Here is a 10,336-nt window from a genome sequence, read left to right on the forward strand (position 1 = left end):
AATTTTTAGACAAATGCTATCTTCAATTATCAATAATTTAGAGATTGATTTTTAATTTTCTTTTTATCTTACATCCATTTAAGTAATGTTTCTTTAAGTATTGGAACATCAATTTTTAATTTATTTTTGGATTAACTTAAAACATATTTAAATCATCAAGCTTTCTTAAACACTAATATATTGCATTCGGTATTCACTTTTAATTGACAACATTATAAAATATAATATTTAGATACACATAATAATCTCACCTAATAATTAATAATACTTTTTTTTTTAATTTTTAATTGTATCGCTTTCAAATAACATAGAAAAAAACTAGCATAAATTTTAGTATACGTGCCTCGCACGTAATTTTTTACTAGTATATATATATATATATATATCAGATTGAATATTTGATATTTAAAAACAATTTTCGATAGAATATATATTGATATTGATTTAATATTATTAATTTCCATAATATTTTTTTTACTTTTATTTATATATTATATAAACTTTTTCAAAGTACAAAAATTACCAAAAAAAAAAAACACGTAAAAAAAAAATTACCGAAAAAAATGAACAATTACTTAAGAAAAAATTAGACAAATTACGAAATATAAACTATAGTTTTGAACCAAATTAATATGTTCTTAAGTGGATTGGTTTGGTTTAGCTTGAACATTTAAGGAATTATTTCACAACTACACAAAAATAACAAAAAAAAAAAAGTTACAAAAATACGGTTGTACGGAATTTTAAATATTTTTACGATTTTTATTATTTTATTTACAGAAGATGCGGTCTTTTGATGTATTTTTATGTTGTACACTTGTTAAATATTGTTGATTTTTTGTTGTTGTTTTGATGTTGTTTGTAGTTATTTTCCTGTTACTTTTATGTACTTTTTTTTGTTGTTGTTTTCATGTTGTTTTTATATAACATCGTAAAAATTGTAAAAAAAAAATCTTTGAACGTAAAAATGTAAAAGAAATTACAAAGAAATAGTGCTTTATGTTATTATCCCAATACTTAATTGGTTTGGTTTGGTTTTGAATTTTTAAATGAGAAATTTTCAAAAAGATACATTTTTTTATGTTTTATTTACAATTTTATGGCTTAAATTTTTTTAGTTACAAAAATACGTTTGTAAAGTTTTAAAATTGTAAAAATGCACTTTTCTTAGTAAAAAGTTAAAAAATAACTAAAAATTAACAAGAAATCAACATCGCGACAACTACAAATCAGCTATAAATAAACTATAAAACAACCAAAAGAAACCATCAAAACAACTTCATGACAACTATAAATAAACTACAACACATAAAAAAAAATAGTTTATTATTTTTACTGAAGATGCATTTTTATAAATAAAAAAGTTTAAAGCGTAAAAATAAAATTTTTACCATAATGACGTATTTTTGTAATTTATTTCTTCCAATTTTTGATATATTATGTAAACTTTTCTTTTTAAAAATCATAATACTAATTTGGTCAAAATTTGATTTTAAAAAGTTGAAAATTCTAACCAAACCAATTCATAAATAGCCGTAAGATCATAATTGACTCATAGAATTGGCAAGCTAGGTTAATTTTTATAAGGGTAATTTGCGGCATAACCTCTTTAAGTGGTGAGGTTTTTGCAACTAACCCCCAATTCTAAAATTTAAGTGGTAAAACCTCCTAAACTCGTGTTCTGTTAGTAGTTTAACATTTCCATCTATTTTTAGCTGTTAACTGCCATGGTGGAATGTCCACGAGTACACAGCGTACACGTGGCACAATTTTATTGGTCCACGTAAATAAATATTTAAAGAAAAATAAAAAATTAAATATTTTAAACATAAAAATAAATAAAATTATTTTTCTTTAAAAATTAAAAAAAACCCTAATTCTTTTTCTTTTCTTTTCTTTCTTCTTCTTCTTCTTCAATCCTCACACACTCCTCCTCCTCCTCCTACTCCTCCTCCTCCTCCTTCTTCTTCTTCTTCTTCGTCTAGCATCACCACCATCAACCTCAACAAAACCACCACTACCCACTGCATTTATTCTAAAGAGTTAAAAAAAAAAATTGAAAATACCTTTGAAAAGAGTTGAGATTAAACTTAAAGGACTTTGAGGATATCGTAGGCGCTGCTGATGGTGAATGCACCACCTTCCTCCAAATTGAGGACTTTAACGACGCTGTCTTCGTCCAATAGTGCGTATCTCCTAGACCTAACTCCGAGCCTAACTGGCTTGTCACTCAAATCTAGCTCCGCACCGATTGCCCTAGTGAAATCCCCATTTCCATCGGACAATAGAAGAACCTCATCGTTCACCTTCAAATTCTCCTTCCAAGCCTTCACCACGAAGGCGTCGTTCACTGAAATGTAGGCGATGGTGTCCACGCCTTTCGATTTTAGCTCCATTGACTTCTCCACGAATTCGGGGAGGTGTTTCTGCTAGCAGGTCGGGGTGAAAGCCCCGAGAACAGCGAAGAATACAGCTTTCTTGCCCTTGGTGAGGTCAGCGACTGTGACGGTCTGGACTTCTCCAGCTGCGTCTAAGTAAGAGAAGGTTGATTCCGGAAGCTTGTCGCCGATGGAGATTGTGGCGGAGATTGTTGAGGTTGAGTTGGCGATGGAGAAACGGAGTGGGTTTGGGAGGTGGCGGTTATTGAGAGCGAAGGAAGTGAAAGAGAGACGAGAAGAAGAAGAAGAAGAAGGAGGAGGAGGAGGAGTGCGTGAGGATAGAAGGAGAAGAAGAAAGAAAAGAAAAGAAAAGGAAAAAGAATTAGGTTTTTTTTTTTTAATTTAAATTTTTTTAATTTTAAAGAGAAATAATTAGTTTTATTTTTTATTTTTTTTAAATATTTATTTACGTGTACCAATAAAATTGTGTAACGTGTACACTGTATACACGTGGACATTCCACCATAGGAGTTAACAGCTAAAAATGAATGGAAATGTTAAACTGCTAATAGAATACGAGTTTAGGAGGTTTTACCATCAAAATTTTAGAATTGGGGGTTAGTTGTAAAAATCTAACCACTTAAAGAGGTTTTGCCACAAATTACCCTTTTTTATAATTAATTAATTAATTCAAAATTTAACGAATTTTTTTATTAAATATTTAAAAATACAGAAAAAAAGTTAAATCCTGTTTACAAGGCCTTAAAAAATGAAATCAAGATTTTTTTTTATTCCTAGGTATATTAATTATTCATTTTATACGTTTAAAAATTTAGTTCAAATTTAATATGCATTCTACCATTATTAATTTTAAAACAATAATTAGAAAAATTAAAAAAATTTAAATTGTTTTTATTTTTTAATTTTTTTTGAATATGAATCAAAATTTTGAAAAATAAACAAATTACTTTTCTCTCCACACTTAAAAAAAACCAAAAAAGTCAAAATAAAAATTACTAAATGCATTTTTATTTTTTGTTTTTAAAATTACAAAACAAAAATAGTTATGAAATACATTTTTAAATAAAAATTAAATAACAAATTATTTTAATTTTCATTTTTTAGTTTAGAAACATTGAAAAAACTTTAAAGAAACTCACCCTATTTTAATTAAATTAATTATTAAAATACTTTTTAATAGAATACATAGTGTATTACAAAATACATGAAAAAAATTTGAAATATATAATCACATATTGTAATATTTATGAGCTTAGATTGTATTGTGATAAAGTCGGAGTTAAATTAATGTCGATGTTTGAGTTAAAATTTGGGTTTGGATTTTGAGTAGGGGCCAAAGTACAGAATTTGAGGCCCAAGCCAGAGTCCAAGGTTTGAGGACTAGGCTAGGTGCAAGGCCGAGTCTGGGGTTCTAAGGTCCATGGTCAAGGCCTCGACCCAATGTTAGGGTTGGGACTAAAGTGATCAACATTGGAGCGGGATCATCAAGATGACACTGAAAGCTAAGCACAATATCATCGCCTCAGGTAGGAGGGACCTCCAGGATGCCAAAGAGGAAAACCACGAACTCACCGTGAAGCTCAAGTCTCTAGAAGAGCTACACCAGACTGACTTGTAGACAACAACCAATATATCACTGTTGAACTCAAGGAGCTTCGTGAATTCTAGAAGCAAACTTGAAAGGAGGTCGCCAAGTCTACGAGGAGGCTATACTGGCTCCAATCACTTGCAAACATTTGCGAGAAACACTTCAAAGATGGGGTGTACATGTGTTGGAAATCTAATATGTTCGAACCTTGTCTCCACTACTTTCCTGATCTTAACTCGATTTTGGGGAAAGAACAAAAAGCTAGAAGCTGCCCTGGCTGAGTGAAGGGGTCCCCGTTTACCTCCACAAGCCGATTGATTAATTAAACCCCTCTCTTTTTTTTTTTTGTTTTTGTTTTTTTTTTTTTTTTTATATTTTGCTTATTTCCTCCCCCCTTAAGACAATTTTTTTTTTCTGTATTTATTATCTTTATTTTCTGTTAGGGGAGATAGTATTATAGCCCGACCCCAGGCTTTTTACTATTTATATTTTAGACAACTTATACTGTAAGTTTATATCTATTTTACTTTTCTTATGTCTGGCCTGTCTGCGCGTATTTTATGCCTTAGTACCCCCTAAGTGACGTAAAAAAGAACTTTTTGGGTCACTTAGCTTAAATTTATGTAGGATAATACATATACTTTATCCGCCATAGGTTAACTTACAGAGTAAAGATGAATTAAAATACTGATCTCCTAACTATTGGTAGTATTTTCGAAGGTGGTTAGCACTCCAAGCTCCATGTACTATGGATCCATCCATTCTCCTTAACTTATAAGTCCCAAAGTCTATTTCATCTTAAATTTTCTATGGGTCTTACCAATTTGGTCCAAGTACCCCACTCCTAGCTCTTGAGAAGCCGGGAAGACCCTTCTTAGGACTAGGTCACCAACGAAAAATATCCTGCTTTTGACTTTGGAATTAAAACATTTTGCCACTTTCTTTTGGTATGCTGCCATGCGATATTTGAGATTCCTCCCAAAGCTCATCTAGTAAGTCCAGCACTTCTTGCACCAAAGCCTGATTCATTGTTGGATCGTAAGTGGTTCTCCTGTGGGAGGGAATTATGGCTTCTACTGGGACCATGGCTTTGCACTCGTACTCCATTGAGAATGGGGAGTGGCCGGTTGTGGTTCTTGTAGTGGTTCGGTAGGCCCATAATACATGCGGCAGTTCTTCAGGCCAACTATTTTTTCAAGCCAAGAGTTTTTTCTTAAGGGTGACCTTGAGTATCTTATTGACAGCTTCTGCCTGTCCATTTTTTGTGGCCTCGCGACTGCAGAAAAACTTTTGATAACTCCGTGTTGGTTGCAAAAATTCGTGAATTCATCACAGTCAAATTGCTTTCCATTGTCTGAGACTATTTTGTGAGGCAACCCATATCGACATACGGTGTTCTTTATGATAAAGTCCATGGCTTTCTTGGCAATTATGGTCTTCATAAGTTCAGTCTCTGTCCATTTTTTGTAATAGTCCACTGCCACTATGGTATATTTCACCCCACCGTTTCCTGTGGGTAGGGACCCAATGGGATCTATTTCCCACACCGCGAAGGGCCATGGGCTAGTCATTAAAGTAATTTCATTCGGCAGGGCTCTTGGGATATTTGCAAACCTCTGGCAGGGATCACACCTAAGGACGTAGTCTATAGAGTCTTTATTCAGTGTGGGCCAAAAATATCTTTGTCTTAATATTTTCTTTGAGAGGCTTGGGCCTCTAGTGTGGTCTCCACAGAATCCCTCATGGACCTCTTGCGTGATCTGTCTAGCTTCAGGATCCGACACACACCTTAAATATGGCATGCTAAACCCCCTTCGATAGACAACGTCGTTGATCATTAAATATCAGTGAGCTTGGTACTATATCTTTCTGGACACGGTCCTTTCTTGAGGCAGTTCTCCTGTCGTTATGTACTTAATCATAGGATCCATCCAGCTCGACCCTTATTCATTAGTAACCACTACTTCTTTGGTCCTAATGCTAGGTTCCGTGAGGTGTTCAAAAGGTACTACCCCCAGCTTCTCTATCTCGCTATTTGAGGCTAGCTTAGCCAAACAATCTGCATGGGCATTTCTTTCTCGTGGAATTCGTTCCACTTTGTATTCCTTAAACTCTTGTAGCAGTTCTCTGACAACCAACACGTAAGCATCCATCTTTTCTCCCCGAGTCAGATATTCCCCTAATACCTAGTTGACCACCAGTTGCGAGTCACTGTATACCTCTACCTTGTTGGCCCCTACAGCCTTAGCCAATTTTAATCCTAATATTAGGGCGTCGTACTCAGCCTCATTGTTAGAAGCCAGAAATGTGAACCGTAGGGCAGCCTGGAGTCTTAGTCCATCAGGAAAAATCATTGCTATTCCAGCCCCTGATCCGTTCTCATTTGACGCTCTGTCAACATATACCTTCCACGTAGGCACATCCTGAGCCGGCACATTGGCGATGGCTTCTGTTTTATTGCATTCTACAATAAGATCCGCCGGTGCCTGGTCCTTAATCGAAATGCGCAGGATGTACTGTATGTCAGACGGTCTTAACTCCATGGCCCACTTAAGAAGTCTCTCTAAAGCCTCAGGCTTCTGTAAGACTTGTCGAAGCGGGTGGTTCATAAATACCTTGATGGAGTGAGCCTGGAAGTAGGGCCTGAGCTTTCTTGATGCAATCAAGAGATAAAAAGCTTTTCAATTATAGGATATCAAATTTCTACCCCTATCATGCGTTTGCCAATATAATACACCAGGTGTTAAACTTTTCCTTCCTCCCGGACCAAAGCTGCGCTAACTACGTTTTCAAAAACAAATAGATATAAATATAAGTCTTCTCCGTGAACGGGTTTTGACAGCACTGGTGGCTTAGTCATGTGCTCTTTCAACTTCTTAAATGCTTCCTCACATTCTTCCGTCCATTCAAACTTCTGACATTTCTTCAAGATGTTGAAGAATAGGATGCACTTATCGATTGAGCAGAGATGAAGCGACTCAGGGCAGCAACCTTCAATGTTAATCTTTACACATCCTTGTGTCTCTTTCGTGAGGGCATACTCAACAAGGCTTGTATTTTTTTTGGGTTTGCCTCTATCCCGCGTTGACATACTATGAATCCAAAAATTTTCCTGATTTGACGCCAAAAGTATATTTCTTGGGATTAAGTTTCATCCCGTACCTTTGGACTACTTCAAAGCACTTCGTAAGGTCGTCCGCAGGGCCCATACACACTTTGGATTTGACCAGCATGTCGTCCATGTACATTTCCATGTTACGACCCAAGAGGCCCTTGAACATTTGGTTGCCATGGGCTAATAGGTTTCTTTGGCATTTTTTAATTCGAATGGCATGACCAAATAGCAATACACCCTCTTGTTAGTCCGGAAGTTGGTACACTCTTGGTCGGCGACGTGCATCTTGATTTGGTTGTACCCTGAATATGCATCCATGAAAGATAATAGTTTGAATCTCGAGGTGGCATCCACCATTTGGTCAATTTTAGGTAACAGGAAACAATCCTTAAGGCAAGCTTTGTTAAGATCGGTGAAGTCTATGCATACTCGCCTTGTCCCGTTGGGTTTGGGCACCAGAACCGGGTTGGCCAACAATTCTGGGTAATACAGGTGGCGGATAAAACGTTGGACAACATTTTGTCCACTTCCTTTGGTAGGGCATCCACTTTCACCGGGTCTAGCGAACGTCTTTTCTATTGCACTAGGGGCATATTAGGGTTAACATTTAAGACATAAGTGATTACGTGGGGGCTTATCCCGGTCATGTCCTCATGGCACCATGCAAACACGCCCGTTAATGTCTTTATGGTGTCGATGATTTTACTCCGCTCTCCCGGTTCTAGGTTCTTACCCAATGGAATAACTTTAGATGGGTCACGGTCACACACCCTTCTTCAATGTCTTCCATTGGTTTCAATGATGCTTTGAAATTGACACGAGGGTCTAATTCGTCCTGTTCCGCTGTCAATTCCAATTTGTGACCTTTATTGTTAGGACTGACAAGTGCACCGCAACGTTATAACACTGTCTCACCTCTCCTTGATTACCCCTGACCGTTCCTATTCCTACCTCCTGGGTAGGGAACTTAAGGCACGAGTTTCGTATAGATGTGATCGCTCCAAAGTCTACTAGGGCCGGCCTTTCTAGGATAGCGTTATAAGCAGTGGGGCAATCCACTACCACAAAGGTGCAATATTTGAATGTGCTTTGCAGGGTGCCCGGACACAAAGTAACCGGGAGCCTAACCTTTCCCATAGGGATGAGGGTTGTCTCATTGAATCCTGTGAGTTGTGAACTACTAGGGGAGAGATCTCTGTCAGTGAGTCCAATGGCAGTGAAAGCATCCTTGAACAACAGGTTTACTGAGCTTCCATTGTCCACCAATATTCTGGCCCTGACTTTGTTTGTGATTTGAGTCTCAATAACCAAGGGGTCGTGATGTGGAAACCATATTGGCTTTGCATCTTCCTCAATGAAGGTAATGGGTTGATTCATGAGGCTGGACCTTTGAGCTGGAAGCTCAGTAACATCCCGTATTTCCTTATCATGTTTTAGGGCTCCAGCATAGATCCTTATCATGTTTTAGGGCTCCATCATAGCTCATTTCTAGTGGTTCCCCCAATATGAAGACCTCCATAGATCATAGTGACTCTTCTGTTAGTCTAGGGAGGTAGTTCGGGTGCCTGCTGATGGGGCATCCCTCTAGGAGGTACCTGCCCTCTGGTGCCATCGTGGGCCCTCCTTGAGGCATTGCGACTCCGGTTTGGGCTAGATTCAGGTGTGGCAACCTATTTTTGATCCACTCATACAAGTGGCCTAATCGAATTAAACTTTCAATTTCATCCTTCAAGTTTTTGCATTCATTAGTGGTATGACCAATGTTGTTGTGATAGTCACGCCTTTTGCTAGGGTCTCTTTGAGAATTGTCTCTGTACAAAGAAGGAAGTTTCAGGTAATGCGTATTTTGCTGATTCGTGAAATACACCCGCTCCTGACTATCCTTGAGTTCGGTGTACTGCGTATATTGGGGTGTATACCCTCTCCTTTGCCTCTTGTCCTCAAATCACGTACTACCTTTTGAAGACCTTTTACTCTGGGAGCTTTGAGGCACTCTTTCCATGCTTGTGGCTGGCGCAAACTGAGTTGGAAATTGCACGTTTATCCCGGGGGAATTGCTGACTGGGGCCCCTAGGTGTGGTGGTGCCGGAGCCAGGGCAAGATTCTGAGTATATCCCAGAGTGGCAGAGAATTGTATCCCGCTTGCTTGTGGGTTGGCAGGGAGCGCAGCTCTAGGAAGTTGTGCTCCTATCGCATATCCTGATACTCCCGTTGGGTAATACTCTTCGTAAGCCACTATTTGTGCTTCTTCCAGGTTAGTGTACTTTTAGACCCTCTTCTGAAAGTCTTGGAGGCTAGCGGCTCCTTCCTGTTGTAGCTCATTCTAAAAAGGAGTCCCGGTCTGGATTCCGGCTTGGAGTAAGGCCAACTATTGTCCATTATCCACCTTTTTGATTTTTGAAGCTTCCACCTTGAACCTCTTTATGAAGTTCTTTAGGGTCTTTGTTGGTAGTTGTTTTATGTTGGTTAGGACGCTTACGTCGAGGTTAGTCTTCCTTACTGCCACAAACTGTCCTCAAAGCTGACTTGTAGCTTGTTCCAACAGTCTACAGATGCGGGTTCCAACTTCTTGAACCATTTCTCCTTGGATCCACCCAACGTTAATGGGAAACATAAGCACTTTGCGTCATTACTGACTCTCATGATAGTCATTACTCTGTTGAGTTGAGACAAATGGTCACTGGAGTCCATGTCTCTTGTGTATATTGCCATTTCGAGCATTTTGAAATTTTTGGGGAGTTTTGCCTCCAAGATATTCCTCGCGCAAGGCTCCCAGTCCTCACAGTCGGACTCCGAGTCATCTCCTTTTTGTCTCCGCTAGACTCTGGCAATGTCTTTGCAGAGGATTGCCAATTCTACCAAGATTCCCTCATTTAGGGCACCCTCTAACACCGATTTTGCCTGCTTCTTTTTCTTCTGGTGCTTTCTCAAGTCACCATGCTTATCATTAAGCTTTTGTCTTAAGTCGGAAGGGGGATGCTTGCGACTTCTTCTCCCTCTCTCTCTCTCGGTTCTTGATGCACTGATACGCTCTTTCGGTCCTCTCGGTCCTGAGGGCCAGTGCTCTCTCGGGGGAGCCTGCCCTTCTACGGACCTTTCCCTTTCGGGAAATCAGAGCGAACTTTTCGCAGATCTTGGGCTTTTTTGTTTTTTCAAGGAACGATGTAGGATTTCACTTAGGGTTTCCTTCAAAGGGATACCGTATGGGGCTTGGCTCCCTCTTCTTAGCCTTTT

At 38.1% G+C, this 10,336-nt stretch overlaps 1 pseudogene; it reads right to left on the reverse strand.

Moving 5' to 3' along the window:
* Positions 1–1,419: 1,419 nt before the first annotated feature.
* LOC133034124 (peroxiredoxin-2E-2, chloroplastic-like) lies at positions 1,420–6,140 on the reverse strand (annotated as a pseudogene).
* Positions 6,141–10,336: the final 4,196 nt, after the last annotated feature.

The sequence above is a fragment of the Cannabis sativa genome, chromosome 2, assembly GCF_029168945.1.
Source record: "Cannabis sativa cultivar Pink pepper isolate KNU-18-1 chromosome 2, ASM2916894v1, whole genome shotgun sequence".
NCBI classification, from domain to species: Eukaryota; Viridiplantae; Streptophyta; class Magnoliopsida; order Rosales; family Cannabaceae; genus Cannabis; species Cannabis sativa.